This window comes from Erinaceus europaeus, chromosome 3, assembly GCF_950295315.1.
Source record: "Erinaceus europaeus chromosome 3, mEriEur2.1, whole genome shotgun sequence".
NCBI classification, from domain to species: Eukaryota; Metazoa; Chordata; class Mammalia; order Eulipotyphla; family Erinaceidae; genus Erinaceus; species Erinaceus europaeus.
In genome coordinates this window covers 10544964-10561590 of record NC_080164.1, presented here as the reverse complement: position 1 = coordinate 10561590, position 16627 = coordinate 10544964, and the positions used below count along the sequence as shown (strand labels likewise).

Genomic DNA, 16627 nt, shown 5'->3' with positions numbered 1-16627 from the left:
AGCATTCAAATCAGATGCCCTGCTAACCACGAGAAGCAGATTGTTTGTGTTTCTTCCACAGGAATCCTGGAAAAAAACATCTGGACCCCTGCACACCCTGACATCACCCACTAGATGGCACGACTATAGTGGCACACCCCCCCGAAACCCTAGATGTCACCTGATGTGATCTGAAGAACCTGATTCACAGACTGCAAGGACAGAACTTTTTTACTGCCTGTCTGCCTTTCCTGCTTCTGCTTTGACCTGTCACGTTTTGGCGGTTCCAGCTCACAATCTACAGAAAAGCGGAATTCCAGAGGCTGACCTTCCTCATGCAGCATTTCATCCCCTGCCATTTCTCCCCTAGTCGCCTACTTTGGACTAAGACTTCTATTGGACTTGCTGGTATACGCTTTGGACACTTTAGACAATTTTACAGTAGCTACCTTCCCTTCACGTCGCTGGTTTTTCATAGACTGACCCTGAGTAGTTCATAGACTTTACACACTGTTGCCCTGGGCATTAGATAAAAGGAAAGGGGGAGATGCTGGGAAATTGTGCAGATGCAGTCACATCTGCCATGTTGTCCCCTCAGGCTACTGCTAGTTCCCTCGAGAGTTGGGACATTCTCAGAGTGCCTGTTTCGCCATGTTGTGCCCTCAGGGCATTGTCCCTGCGATATTTGGAGTGCTTTGGTCACTCCCCCCCTTCCCATTCTCAAGAGAGTTATTATCCTACCCTGGAGTGCTATGGTTACTCCTCCCCCTTCCCATTCTCATGAAAGCTGCTCCTATAAAACCCCTTCTTCTTCCACACCTCTCTCTCTTGCCAGCATTTTACTTCGGTGTTCAGACGCAGGAAAGGTTACTGTGTGAGGCGGCCATTTTCGCTACCTCCACGTGGCCCAACCTGCTTCTCTAGCACCCAACTCTGAGGTGCCAGTGTGCAAATAAAGATTTGTGTTTCCTCTTCGCTCCGGACCTTCTCTCTCTCTTCTCCATGGCACCCAACAACACGGGAGCAAACCTCAGTTGGGATGGTGAGGTTCTAGGTCACCAGAGGACACGGGAATCAATCAGCCTCTCTACAGATCCCATCAGCACATGCCAGAGGCAGCAGGCCGCCCAGTGCCAGTGACATTTTGTGGATGTCTTGAGGCGTGTTTAGTCCATCCTTTTCTTATTAAACATTCAAATCCTCTTCACGTCTTCTAAAATAGGATTCTGCCATCTGCTCACCCGCTGAGTACCAGTAATCAAAGACACATGCCCAGAGCCACAAAGGGCTGGATGTCCCCAGGGCCGGCCCCACCACATCACATGCACCAGGCCTGGCACACACTCTGGGCTCAGAGAGGCTGCAGAGCCCCCAAGACTCAGCCCCTGGCAGCAGCCCTGGAAGGCTCAGGCCCTCCTTGCAGGGTTTGCCTTCTGCACAAAAGAACCACCCTGTTTTCTTTACTTTTCATTTAATTTTTTTATTTTTGCCTTTGGATTTATTACTGGGGCTCGGTGCCAGCTCTACAAATCCACCGCTCCTGGCAGACAGGTTTTTCTTTCTGTTTTATTTGATAAGATAGAGAAAAATGAGAGGGGAGGAGAAAAAAAAAGAGGGAGAGAGAAAGATAGACACTTGCAGATCTGCTTCACTACTCATGAAGCATTCTCATTGCAGGTGGTGAGTGGGGATTCAAACTCAAGTCCGTAAGCATTGTAGTGTGTGTACTCAACTGGGCATGACACAACCTGGCTCCCTTACTTGCTTCTCTTTCTTTCATTTCTTTCTTTTCTTTCCTTCCTTCCTTCTTTCTTTCTTCTTTCTTTTTCTTTCTTTTTCTTTTTTTTTTTTTTTTGACACCAGAGTTATCCTTGGAGCTTGGTGCCTGCACAATGAATCCCCCACTTCTGGTAGCCTTTTTTTTAATCCTTTTCTTTTATTGATAGGACAGAGAGAAATTGAAAGGGGAAGATAGAGAGAGGAAGAGAATGAGAGACACCTGCAGCCCTGCATGTCTACCTGTAAAGCTACTACCCCCCACCCCTTCCCCCACTGATGGGCCCCAGGGGGCTTGAACCCTGGTCCTTGTACTTAGTAACTAGGCTCTCAACTGGGTGCACCACCACTCAGCATCCCCCAGTCTATTTTCTTCTGTGGAGACACTGAGGCCCAGGAGGCCAGGTGGTGGTGTGCAAGGACCCAGTTTCAAGCCCCCCTGGGCCCCACCTGCAGGGGAACAGCTTCACAAGTGGTGAACCAGGGCTGCAGGTGTATCTCTGTCTCTCTTCCTCTCAATTGCCCCTTCCTTTTAAATGTCTCTGTCTCTAATAAATAAATAAAAAATTTTTATTAAGAAAGGAGACATTAACAAAACCATAGAATAAGAGGGGTACATTTCCACAATTCCCATAACCCGATCTCCATATCCCATCCCCTCCCCTCCCCTGATAGCTTTCCCATTCTCTATCTCTCCGGGAGTATGGATCCAGGGTCCTTGTAGGTTGCAGGGGGTGGAAGGTCTGGCTTCTGTAATTGCTTCCCCGCTGAACATGGGCGTTGACTGGTTGATCCATACTCCCAGTCTGCCTCTCTCTTTCCCTAGAAGGGTGGGGCTCTGGGGAAGCGGAGCTCCAGGACATATTGATGGAGTCATCTGTCCAGGGAAGTCTGGTCAGCATCTTGTTGGCATCCGAAACCTGGTGGCTGAAAAGATATTTTTAAAAAGAGAGAAGCTGAAGCCCAGATGGGAGAAGCAGTTAGACAAAGCCATAGAACCCTTCTTAATAGTCAGTCAAGGGGAAGGGACAGAGCAAGGGCTCTGAGGCAAGAGGAGCTCTTCTTGTGTCACCTCAGTCTGTGCCCAGGAATCGGCCACAGGTCGCCACTCCTCCCCCCTTCTACTCCACCCGGTCAGGGCCTGGCACCTCTTCAGTCCCAGTGGCCGAAGTCACTCTCTGATGGCATCTGATGCTCAGCCATCTGGGGCTGAGACAGCAGGACCATGCTGCGAGTGACTGGTCCTGGCAACTGTTGTTGCACACTGAGGAATTTTCTGGCCAGTCATTTAAAGGCTCCTGGTTTGAAAGTGCCCTGATGTGAGAGTGCTTACATCATAGATATGAGCAAATACCATGTTTCATGGATCAGGAATACACACACACACACACACACACACACACACACACACACACACGTTTTCTTTATCTTTTTAATGTTTTACTTTATTTTTAAATTTTTATTTATAAAAAGGAAACACTGACAAAAACCATAGGATAAGAGGGGTACAACTCCACACAATTCCCACCACCAGATCTCCGTATCACATCCCCTCCCCTGGTAGCTTTCCTATTCTTTATCCCTCTGGGAATATGAACCAGGGTCATTATGGGATGCAGAAGGTGGAAGGTCTGGCTTCTGTAATTGCTTCCCTGCTGAACCTGGGCATTGACAGGTGGATCCATACTCCCAGTCTGTCTCTCTCTTTCCCTGGTGGGGCGGGGCTCTAGGGCAATGGTGGGGCACATTGGTGGGGTTGTCTGCCCAGGGAAGTCCGGTTGGCATCATGGTATCATCTAGAACCTGGTGGCTGAAAGAAGAGTTAACATATAAAACCAAAAAAAATGCTGACTAATCATGAGCCTAAAGGCTGGAAAAGATAGATAGATACCTGCAGACCTGCTTCAACATCTGTGAAAAGACCCCTCTGCAAGTGAGGAGCCAGGGGCTTGAACCAGGCTCCTTACACCGGTCCTTGAGCTTTGTGCCATGTGTGCTTAACCTGCTGCCTGCTGCGCTACCACCCGACCCATGTTTTCTTTTTAATCTAGAGAGATGACTTATCAGGGCACCACTGCTGACTAGTGACGGTTATCCTCAACCCAAGGTGCCCTCAGGTGTAGGGTTTTGGACACATACCTTACAGAATGCACAGGAAATCTAGGCCTGGAAGTCGGGCAGAAAGCCAAGCCAGACAGTAGGGAGTTTCACCCTCATGCCGCTGGCTGCCCCCTCTCAGTCCTCACAGGCACTCCATGCTGGTGCCCTCACTCACCTCTCCTGCCAGGAAGAATCCCCATGGTACCTGCTTTGTGACCAATCTGTTTTACATATCTGAAAGGATGTCTTAAATTGACTGACTTTAAAAAATAAAAACCTTTTTCTGCTGGGTGTATGGATCAACCTGCCAACATCCATGTCCAGCATTGAAGCAATTACAAAAGCCAGACAATCCACCTTCTGCACCTCATAAAGATCTTTGGTCCCTACTCTCAGAGGGGGAGAAATTTTAGGGGAAGATGGACAGAGGGCTCTGAACTCCAGTTCCATCTGGACCCGGAAACAGAAGGGGAAAAAAAGAAAGGACACTTGGAAGTAGCAATAGGTGTAAGTATGACTTAGAAAGGAAGTGAAGGCAGGACCATGGGGGGAGGGAACTAACCCATATCTGTGACCTTGGAAGAACTATTGCAGTTTCTACTGGAGGAGACTGGGGACACAGAATTCTGATGGTGGGAACAGTGTGGAATTATACCCCTGTTTATAATTTTGTAAATCAATATTAAATCACTAATAAAAAATTTTTTAAAAAATGCAAATAAAGACAACAATTAGATACCACAAAAATATTTTTTCAGTCTGTTTATATGTTCCTTTACTTTTAACTGAAAGAAGTCAGAGTGGAATTGCTCTTAACCTAGGGTTATGTCAATGTTTCCTTTTTATAAATAAAAAAATTTAAAAAAGAGATCAGAACCTCACACTGCTATTTTATGTGGTGCTGGGGATTGAACCTAGAGTCTCATGTATGCAACATTCTACCACTAAGCTGCCTCCTTGGCCTCTGGGTTGACTGACTTTAAATCTGATGTCAGCTCCTCCCTGTAATAAGCATCCTGAAGAATACTTCTCTGGCCTCTTCTGCTCCTACAGCAGAAGGTGGGAAGCTTAGAGACTAGTGAATTTCCCAAACAGACAAAACACTGAAAATGCCACAATGAAAAAAATCTACGCAGGCCAGGAGGCTGCTGGGCTCCTGGGTCCATGGATTATCCTGGGCAATTTTCAGCCTTGATGAACCAGACTCTCTACTCTTCTTCCACTCTTTCTCTTCCTCTGCTCACCTGTGTGGTTGTACAACTGGAATCCCTGTGGTAAGTTCTCTCTCTCGCTCAAATGGACCAGCCTTCCTCAAATAGCATCCTAAGAGTTCGTTATCAGACATTTAGATTCAGCTCAACTAAGAGACTGGGGGGGGGGGTGACTCTTAATTCCACAAGTCAGTGGACAAATTACACAAAATAAGCCAGACCAGTAGATAATCTAAGAACTGCTTCCATGTGGCTCCTGGATATTGCTTAAGAATCTGTAATGAGACCAGGGAATTAAGAATGGCCTGTGCAATCATCATCATCTCTTCCTGAAAAACAACAAAAAACCCTTTGTGGGCCCCCATAGGGCTTTGTCTTCAACTTGGGTCAACAACGGTAGAGAATGTTCCATCCTCCGAAGGGAGGATGGACAACATACTCTATGCTACACCTGAGGAAGATGGGTTGATATTAGGGCAGCTTGGAATATTCCTACTCATGACCACAGAATGTGAGCTCAGATCTAGAGGGATGCAGAGGTCACATAGGCTCCTAAGCTGAATATGGGCTGCAGACCTGTCGTATGCGTTACATTGGCTTGTTCTAGCCCTCCCCCTCCAAGAGAATTGGATGAGTCCTGTTAATTTCGCGGGCCTGCTGGGCCCCGCCCCGAAGAAACCCAGAGAGAGGGTTCCAGAGTGCCAGAGTGCCAGAGTTCCTGAGTTCGAGAGTTTCAGAGTTACAGAGTAAGAGAGAGTGCCAGAGAGACAGAGTTCCTGGGTTCCTGAGTTCCAGAGTAAGAGACGGTTCCTGAGTTCGAGAGTAAGGGAGAGTGCTTGCGCCGCCGCAAAGAGACAGCAGAGTTCTGTTTGGTGATTAGTTTGTCTTAGTTTGTGAATCGTTGTTCCTGAATAAAGAAATACAGCTGCCCTGCCCAGCCGTTGTCTCCGCGTCTCTGTTCACCACCGTAAAGCAAGCCAGCCCGGCCAGAGCCTCCGAAAAATTTTAACAACACAGACCAAATCAAATTGATGGGGTTTACAATCAACAATATTTATACCCCTTCCCCATATTAGAGAGCTACTCTCTTCCCTGATCCAGCTTTCTGTCCCTTTTCCAGCCATGACATCATCTCCCCAGACAATAACTTGGATCCACCTGCATATCAGATTTCAGGCTCAGAGAGAAAAAAAAAATACTAGTATAGCTATAGGCCCTTTGAAATATAACTAAAATATGCCTACTAGCTCTCTACAAAATGGAGGCTCCCCCAACACTTCATTTGCACTATTCCAGCCTTTAGGTTCATGATTGTTCAACAATTTGTTTGGCTTTGTATGTTAACTCTCTTTTCAGCCACCAGGTTCCAGATGCTAGCATGATGCCAATGTGTCCTGGAGCTCCAATTCCCCAGACCCCCACCCTACTGGGGAAAGAGAGAGACAGGCTGGGAGTATGGATTGACCAGTCAATGCCAATCTTCAGTGGGGAAGCAATGACAGAAGCCAGACCTTCCTCCTTCTGTATCCCACAATGACCCTGGGCCCATACTCCCAGAGGGATAAAGAATAGGAAAGCTATCAGGGGAGGAGGTGGGATACGGAGATCTGGTGGCGGGAACTGTGTGGAGTTGTGCCCCTCTTATCCTATGGTTTTGTTAATGTCTTCTTTTTTAAATAAATAAAAAAATTAAAAAGAAATGAATGACCTGTGCAAATTTACGACCACACAATGGATAGGACAGGGCTATTCCTGGCCCCAGTTCTAGGGCGACTTTCAACCCACAGAATATAAAATCAGTGGGCCCTTGGGTTTGTGCATTGTAAGCCCATATGCAACTGCACCTGGGAACTCTGGGGGAGGTGATTCAGGGAATCCGAGCAGGAAGCAGAATTAAGTAAGAAGAACCACTAGCCACGGGACACATCAAATCGATCACCTCACTGGAATAAGGGGCAGAACAAGATTTAGCATGCACAGTTCAAACTCTCACACAGCACTGACAGTGAACGCTGACAGAAAGGCTTCCTGATGTTCTCCCTGATTTGCATTTAAAAAAATAAGAGGGGGGGGTGGGCGGTGGCAAGCCGGTGAAGTGCACAAAGCAGCAAGAACAGCACCTGCGAGAGGATCTGAGTTTGAGCCCCCGGCTCCCTATCTGCAGGGGTGTGGGGGGTGCTTTACAAGCAGCAAAGCAGATTTACAGGTGTCTCTCTTTCTCTCTCCCTCTCTATCTCCTCTCCTCTCTCAATTTCTCTCTGTCCTATTGAATAAAAAGGAAAAGATGGCCTCCAGGAACAGTGGATTTATCGTGCCTCCTCTGAGCCCCAGCAATAACCCTGGTGGCAAAAATAATAAATAAATAGAAAATGACCACTTCTTGGTGTTTAATTATTCTTAGGAAGAACAAACAGTGGGGACTGTTTTGTTTTGTTTTGTTTTGTTTTGTTTCCAAGAAGATCTGGGGAGCAAGGCGACTGCTGGAAGACAGGTGGGCTGAAACTGAGTTGCTAAACAAGCAGGTTTTCAGGCCCTTGTGTCTCGAGGGGTCGAGAGAAGAGAAGCACATGGGCTCTCTACAAGTCTCCCCCACCCTCCCCAAGGCATTTTCCTTAATATCATGCAAAAGGAACTTAGAGTAACAAGGACCCGATGTAGGAAGACTTTGGTCTCTAAGTGATCCCATGTCTGCAGGCTGCGGCTGATTTTAATTGGGAGAGAGGAGGCACATGACCCCATCTCTCTTCAGAGGCTGTGGCTGCAGCCCGGCCTTGACGTCCCCATCGTCCTAGCAGTGAGCTCGACCAGGTCCAGGCCACTGAGAAGAGGCTGCGCGCACAACAACACAGGCTCAGTGTGAGGGGATTTGAGGACTCGCAGGCTTTGGAGCTGGGCTTGTTGCCCCCTGAACTTCAGATGCAGCTGGACCTGAGTTGGGCTTGGACTGCTAAAGGCAGAAACAAGACTGACACTGAGATTGGGAGGCTCAGACTCTGGTCCTGCCAACCCCCCTCCCCCCAACTCATGGAGGCCCTGAAAGGAGGCTTTAGAAGGCCCTCTCCCTTCACCTGGGGCTATTAGAGTACAAGGGGTTGGGGAAGGGCAGGGAGTCAGGTGGTGGCTCACCCATTAGATCACACACATCACCCTGTGTGAGGACCCAGGTTCAAGGCCCTGGCCCCCACCTGCAGGAGGGGAAGCTGCATGAGCAGTGAAGCAGCACTACAGGTGTTTCTCTTTCTCTTTGTCTCTTTCTTCCACTCTTGCTCCATCCTCGGTCCAGAAAAATGGTCACCAGAGAAGGTAGAGTTATGCATGGCCAAATCCCAGCAATAACTCTGGTGGTGATGGTGAAGATGATGAGGATGGAGAAAATGAAAGTGCTTTGGGGATCTCGAGTCACTGGCTCCTCAAGCATAAGGTCCTAAGTTCAAACCTGAGCATTGCATGTGTCAGAGTAATGCTCTGATTTCTCTCTCTTTTAAGAATTTATTATTTTTATTTATTTTTTAATATTTTTTATTTTATTTATTAGTGGATAGAGACAGAGAGAAATTGCAAGAGGAAGAGGGGAAAGAGAGGGAAAGAGATGGACACTTGCAGCTCTGCTTCACCACTCAGGAAGCTTTCCCCCTGCAGGTGGGGACCAGGGGCTAGAACCCGCATCCTTGTGCACTGTAATGTGAGTGCTTACCCAGGTGCACCACCATCTGGTCTCTCCCTCTCTCTCTCTCTCTCTTCTTCTTCTTCTTCTTTTCCCTCCCCTTCTCTCTTTCTCTTGCTCTCACCCTCTCTGCTTCTCTTCCTCAGAAATAACTCTAAGAAAGTTCTCAAGGATCTCTAGAAACTGACTCTTGAAAAGTAACTGCATGCACCAAATAGCACTTCCTTCTTCACCTCTTGCCAAAATTTTGTTCCCTCAGGGTAAATCCAGGCTCCAGGTAGGGACTCACATGGATTAACCACAAGAAGAAAAAGAGGCATGTACCTGAAATAAGTACGGGGTGGGGGTGAGTGGGTTATAGTCTGCAGGGTGTGGGGAGAGGCCTCTTCAAGCATGATGCAAAACCTCAATATCCATGAAACAGGAAGTGGGTCAATTTGAATCGATTTCCATATAAAGAAGCAAAACACCTGGCCAGCAAGACAGCTCACCGGATAGCGCATTTGCTTGACCGTGGGCACCATCTAAGTTCAAATGCAGCTCTTAGCACCTGGAGCAAGTTTCAGTGTGGTGATGGCTTTCTCTCTCCCTTTCTCTCTCTCTTTCTCTCTCTCCCTCTGCCTTTCTCAATTTCTATCTTAAAAAAATGGTTCGGAGTAGTGAATGCCCAGTGATTTAAAACAAAAAAAAAAAAAGTAAAAATAATAACACATAAAGAAGAAAAACAACAAATGAAGGGGCCGGGTGGTGGAGCATCTGGTAAAATATACTTATTACCATGCACAAAACCCCAGGTTCTAGACCCCAACCCCTCCCCACCTGAAAAGGGAAACAAGTGGTCAAGCATCCCTGCAGGTGTCTCTCAGTCTCTCTCCCTCACTATCTTCCCTTCCCCTGCTCTGTCAGACACGACAGAAGAGCATGAGTTGCACCAACCATAGGACCAGGGCTGAAACGTCTCTGAAACACAAAGGTGTGTGTGATGACTGAATGGTGTGTGTTGACAAAGTTATTTATTAGTTATTAATTCATCAAAGGCATTTGGTTGCATTTAGTCACTGAATGGTGTGTGATGACAAAGGTGTGAGTGTTGACTTGGGGTCAGTCCTAGAGTGGCCACCATTTACAAGCATTGTCCTGGGTGGCCTTCAATGGGGCTCTGAATGAGATTAACACTTGGCCCAGTAGACTGAGTTAAGCAGATTGCTCTCTCTACTAGAGGTGGGCTACATCTGACCAGTGGAAGGTCAGATAGACCAGAATGGCTTAAGCTCAGACATTGGCTTTCAAAGGTCCTTGGACATGAACTGCAATATCAGTCTTTTGGACTGGAACTACACAGTTGACTCTCCTTTGCTTGTTGACCCGTAGACCTTGGGATGCCTTACTTCTATAAGGGCATGTGCTAACTCCTTTTATAAGGACTGCCTTTGGGGCCAGGTGGTGATGCACCTGGTTAAGTGCATACATTACAGTGCACAAGGACCCAGGTTCAAGCCCCTGGTCCCCTTCTGCAAGAGGAAAGCTTCAAGAATGGTAAAGCAGGGCTGCAGGTGTCTGTCTCTCTCCCTCTCTATCTCCCCTTCCTTTTTGAATTTCTCTGTCTTTATCCAATAATAAATTAACAAATAAGATTTTTTAAAGAATCCTTTTTTTTAAAAAAATAAAGACTGTCTGTATGTACATCTTCTTTGGTTCTGTTTCCCTGAGTTTCTGCCCAGGAACAGTCACTGCTTCAGACTTCTCTGCCTGCCATCATGTCCCTCATGGGCCTGAGGGCCACAGGAGATGGAGAGGGGGGAACATGGCTTTACTGCTGCCACCATGCACTGCCAACACGGCTCCACTGCCTTCAGATGTCACCTTCCTTATGGGAGGTCTCTACCTCCATAAAAGCAATGTCCTCACTACCTATCCAGTTCACCTTCCTAGTAGACCTATATATATCTCCTGAGGCGGAAGTGTCAGGTCAGAAGAGGATGTAGGTAGGATAGGGGGTGGGGAGAAGGAAAAAGCACATGAACCAGTGGGGATTAAACCAATGCCCTGCAGGCAGGGCGGTTCCCAGGTAACACAGTGATTATGTAAATAGACCACAGCTAAGCAGTGCAAAAGAAGAGGTCTTAGAAGCAGAATTTAGAAGCAGACCAAGAGAAAGAAAGGAAGGAAGGAAGGAAGGAAGGAAGGAAGGAAGGAAGGAAGGAAGGGAGAAGAAAAGAAAAACGGGATTGGAACTGAGTGGCAGCACACGTGGTAGAGCGCACAGGTTACCATGTGCAAGGACTCAACTGCAAGCCCCCAGGCCCCAGCTCTAGAGAGAAATTTTCATGAGTGGTGAGGCTGTCCTGCTGGTGTCTCTCCTGTTTGTCTCCTTCTCCTCCTACTCTTCCTCCCTCTCTTTTTTCTCCCCCTCCTTCTTCTCCCCTCTCCTCCTCCTCCTTCTCCTTTTCTGTCTTCCTTTTTATCATCACCAGGCCTTCATTGCTCCAGGTGATGACTTTTTTCAGACAGAGGGTGTATTTGGTTAAGTGCACACATTCAAGTGTGCAGGGACCCAGGTTCAAACCCCTGGTCCCCAGCTGCAGGGGGAAAAGCTTCACAAGTGGTGAAGCAGTGCCGCAGGTGTCTCTCTGTCTCTTTGCCTCTCTATCTTCCCCTCCCATCTCAAGTTCTCTCTGTCTTTATCCAATAAGAAATAAGTAATATTTTTAAAAATAAGAAGAAACAGATAGAGAGAAGGAGAGAAAGACACCATAGCACTGAAGCTTCCCACAGTACAGTGGGACTGGGCTTCAGTGTGTGTCCTCTGCACAGCAGAGCAGGTGCATTAGCCAGGTGAATGATCTAGTTAGTCATCTTCCTCTTCGTCCAGGACACTGACTTGTCACAGGGGACTCATCCCAATGACCTTATCCAAATCTAACCAGCCTCCCCTACACAGGCCAACTTCATGAGACACAGGGCTCTGGCAGAGGACTGGCTGGGCTTGGGGGCAAGGACATAAAGATCTAGTCCCTGTGGAGCTGAGAGAGGAGCGGCCCTGCTGATGTGGCATCAAGAAAGAGTGTGCCCTGCCCTAGGTGGGACACACCCTCATACTACCCCTCACCGCCCTTCCTCTGTCTGACCACCTGCATGCCGGCTTAAGGTGTGGACCACAGTCCTGGAGAACCTCAGGCCTGTCTTCCAAGTGTCCGTTCCCAGACCATTGCGTAGCCTGAGCCTTCAAACTCGTTCTTCTGGGAGAGAGAAGACCTTGAGCACCAGTAACTGGAAACCCCTGAGCTCTTGTGGTTCCCAGATCTGCCCCCTGAGGGCGCGAACATTTGAATCTGTTATTGTACTCACTTGCTAAAAACAGTCAAACAAAGAACTTGCACCTGAGAAACACTGAAGCTTGCAGGGCACTTGCAGTTCCAGGGCGTTCGAGGTGAGATTAATCCTGCACCCCTGCACATGCACTCCTGCACAAGGGAGAGAGCTGTGGAAGCAGGGGGGAACCTCCCAGAACACACAGCTGGGCTTGGATGGCTTCCCAGCTCTGCCAGAGAAGGAAGGGTGGGTCACTCCCCAAAGGCCAGGCAGCTAACGCCTCCCCAAGGCAAGGGCTCCAGCAGAGGAGCCCCATGACCCAGGGTACCTGGAATTCCAGGGCCCACTGTGCAGGTTGGGAGGGGGTGCCTTCTCCCAAGTGAGAGTGAGCAGGTAAGCTCACAGAGAGTGGTCACCAGGAACCAAACCTCTTTGTTCCCCCCGAAGTTTCCATCACAAAGTTGAATTTAGCTAATGCCTACAGTCAAGGGTCCAAGCCACAGAAAAAGGCTGTGCCCAGGGTGGGGAGGGGGGGAGCGCAGGGATTTACATGATAAAGGAAACTTCCAGAACTTCTCCTACCCTGACCACTTCCATATCACCATCCTATGAGGAACCTGGATGTATACCATGTCCAGGCAACTCTGACAGCCACAAGAGTGGCCATGGCTGTCTGCTTTTTTATTTATTTATTTATTTATTTATTTATTTATTTATTTATTTATAAAAAGGAAACACTGACAAAAACCATAGGATAAGAGGGGTACAACTCCATACAGTTCCCATCACCAGAACTCCATATCCCATCCCCTCCCCTGATAGCTTTCCTATTTTTTAACCCTCTGGGAGCATGGACCCAGGGTCATTGTGGGTTGCAGAAGGCGGAAGATCTGGCTTCTGTAATTGCTTCCCCGCTGAACATGGGCGTTGACAGGTCGATCCATACTCCCAGCCTGTCTCTCTCTTTCCTTAGTGGGGCGGGACTCTGGGGAAGAGGGGCTCCAGGACATATTGGTGGGGTTGTCTGTCCAGGGAAGTCTGGTCAGCATCATGCTAGCATCTGGAGCCTGGTGGCTGAAAAGAGAGTTAACATACAAAGCCAAACAAATTGTTGACTGATCATGAACCTAAAGGCTGGAATAGTTCAGATTCCAGAGTTAGAGGTGGGTCAAGAGTTGGGGGTGGGTCTCTGTTTTGTAGATAGCTAGCAGGCATATTTCAGTTATATTCCAAAGGGCCATGTCTATACTAGTTTGTTTGTTTGTTTGTTTTTCTTCTGTCTGGCTGAGGTGGCTGGCTGAGCAGCACTGGAAGCCTCATTGCCCTCTGGCTGTCTGTGTGGTCCTGACAGTCAGAAGCTGCACCACCTGGAGATGCTTAAAGTGGCCCCAGGAGCTGGCAGAGGGTTGGGAGTGCCAGCCTGCCTCCCTTGCCCTCCCAACCTGCCCAGCGGATCTCAGGCTTTCATGTGTTGAGTTCTAACTCTGCCCACCCTCCCAGCCACACGTGTGTTCGTTTCCTTTGTGTCTGCTCTGCTCTGTGGAACGCGCACAGCAGGTAGTGAAAGTGAATGTCACCCACCACCACCACCGCCCCTGCAAGCAGGCAGGGAGGAAAAGGGTTTAGTGAGAACCAACTCTTCCCCCTTCCCACACTTTGTCACTGAGTTCAAACTAACCAACCTACAGGTGGCGCTGCAGCCCAGAACTGGCGTTGAGGGTACAGGGCTTGTAGCTAGCACAGGACCTGTGGATGCACTTGGGATGGGTTAATTCTGGTGGTGGGAATTGTGTGGAGCTGTACCCCTCTTATCCTATGGTTTTGTCAGTGCTTCCTTTTTATAAATAAAAATTTAAAAAAAAAAGAAATACTCCAGGGGTTAGGGGTCAGGTGAAATGCCAGACAGTGCTGGGCACTTGACAAACCCATGATGAGCCCAAAGTATACAGACAGGCATGAGAGGGAGGGGTCAGCCGGGTGTCAGCTGGGGGCGAGAACTGAGTGAGCACGAAGCTCCGTCAGGAGCAAGGAAGCAGCTTGGAGAGCCTGAGTTTGCCTTTATCACACTGTAGCCAGCTGGTATTTGTGTGAACTCAGCCATCCATCAAACAGCCAGATCCCTGCCCAGTAACAGCAGAGACATAAAGGCTTACAGGCTACCAAACCAGAGGCATTCTGCTCTGTTTCTTGAATCCCTTTATCCCCATTTTACAGATGAAAAAACCAAGGTCTGAGAGGGCAGAGCATTTGTTCATGATCAACTGTAACTATGAATCACACTGGTCTGACCCCAACCCAAGGGCACCTTCTGTCACCTCACCAGGGCCTCCACATCACACCTGAGAGTCTGGGAGATGGTGGTATGTCTCCCCTTTTGTCTTCATTTGGGAAAAAAAAATGTTTGTTTGCTTTTAATCCAGGATATGTGTCTTCAACCAGCAAGCTGGTAAGTGGCAGAGTATTTGAGCCCATGACCAGTCCTCAATTCCAAGATCTTTCCACTATTCCAAAGGTTCTCACTTTGGAAGTGTCCTCTCCTGCAGCCTGGAATGGCCTGGTACAAAGTTAGGGAGGGAAACAATGCAAAACAGCTGGGCCCGGGGAGAGGTGGGGCATAGAGGAGAACCCAGACCATTACAGGAGGTGAAGGACAGGGCAGGGAGCAATGCAGACCAGATGCCATCTCCCATTTTTCACTCAAAAAATAATAATAATAGTAATAACCTTGCCATTCCTCTCCCCTCCATTACCTGGCCTGGAAGGGGACAGGAAGGGAGCAGGTTTTCCAAAGACCTGAGCACCTGTTTTCCTCAATGTCTGCTTCCAATCTGCTCCTTGGCTGGGCACGTGTCTCCAGTTCCTGGAATTGTTTGAAAGGTCCTTCCTAGCTGGGTCCAAAGAAAACATTCATTTTGATTACAGCAAAGAAGTGCATCTGCTAGCCCATAATCCCAGCAGCTTACCTCCTATTAGCCTTCTTCTCCGGGAAAACCATGTCCTGCTCTTTCAAGTCGAGGCCATAAAGTTGTGACAGCTTGCTTGCAAGCAGAGAGGGTTCTGGAACATGAAACAGCCTTTCAGCTGAAATATACAGCTCAGGTGTGGGAGTGTGGGGAGCGGGGGTCCTCGGAACGCATCGGTTGCTCCCTGCCTCCCGTTTTATGGAATGATTCGGGCTGTTCCCCTGCAGTAGAGCCTCCCCACTTCCAACATTACAGACATAGTTCCCATTAGCCCTTTATTTGAAATTTTATGCTTCCCCTCATAAAAACCGTCAGCAGATTAATGTGCTCGGGATGTTTCTTTATAAGTACAGCTGGTCTCCCTTCGAGCTGCTTTGATTGCTGGGTTGCCCGAGAATGCCCTTTGTACAGAGGCAAAAGCATGGGACAGCAACCTCGCAAGCAGCATCCTCTCAAAGACGAGGGGCCTGTGGGGGAGGGCGCGTGGCAGGGGACAGGACATCGGGCACGGGCCACCACTTTTTTTCCCAGCTGCCTGCAGATGCACTGGGAAGGGGATATGTGCAGAGTGGAGACATGGGGGAAACTGAGTCCACCATCTTCATCTCTCAGGATGCCCTGTCCCTGCAGACCCTTCCCTTCAGCACAGAGAGACCAGACTGACTGTGTCAGAACAGGAGTTTTCTCCTGGGAGCTGGTGAAGAGACTGAAGGATGAACTTGATTTATTCGATTCTGCTTCAATCTGGGATGAGTTGTCATCACACCCTTTGCAAGATGCCTGGTAGTCAGATGTCTTGTAAATTTCTGAAGCGGAACCATCTCCCCTCTGTCCTCTCCCTTCATCATCTTTGCCCTAAAGATGAGCTCAGTTGTCACTTTCTTAAGGCCAGACCATAATCAGGACTGATTCTCTGCATGATTTCTTCAAGAACCAGTAGATTGCACGCTCTTATTACACACCGGGTATCTTAGGTCTTATGAATTATAAGAAAGCTTCTCAATATCAGTGACGTCTGCTCCCCCCCCCACCCCTTTCCCCAGCATCAGAGGCAACAAATGCCCTTTTGGATGTTAGAAAGTTCTGCCTTCCTTTATTCCTCTAATCTCCATCTCTCTATATCATTCTCTTTCTCTCTCTCTCTCTCTCTCTTCCTCTCTCTCTCTATTCCTCTCTCTCTTCCTCTCTCTCTCTCTTCCTCTCCCTCTCCCACTCTCTCTCCCTCTCTCGCTCTATCTCTCTCTCCCTCCCTCTCTCTCTCCTTCCCTCCCTTTCTCTCTCTATCTCTCTTCCTCTCTCTCTCTTCCTCTCCCACTCCCTCTCCCTCTCTCTCTCCCTCTCTCTCTCCATCTCTCTCCCTCCTTCCCTCCCTTTCTCTCTCTCTCTCTCCTTCTCTCTCTCTCTCTCATCTTGCAAATCTTTGAGGCTACACAGTCTTTTGTTTCCCTTCATTTGAGAGACTTGGGAGCAAGGGCTAGATCATCTCCCTGGCCCTCTCCCTGCGCTATCTGTTCTGATCCCTCCCCTGCTCTAAGTGAGAACCCAAAGGCTGATCAAGGTGAACCTTTTCCATCTTCGGACTCAGGGTCACAAGCCACAATGCAGCTCTGACTGAGGACACA

General features: G+C 48.4%; 1 long non-coding RNA gene across 1 annotated transcript; it reads right to left on the bottom strand.

Annotated features, from left to right (window-relative positions):
• Positions 1 to 2359: 2359 nt before the first annotated feature.
• On the bottom strand, positions 2360 to 15176 carry LOC132537632 (uncharacterized). The gene is made up of 3 exons (XR_009549095.1): positions 15006 to 15176; positions 14793 to 14930; positions 2360 to 2675 (listed from the first exon to the last, which is right to left on the bottom strand). It is a non-coding gene; the product is annotated as an uncharacterized LOC132537632 (long non-coding RNA).
• Positions 15177 to 16627: the final 1451 nt, after the last annotated feature.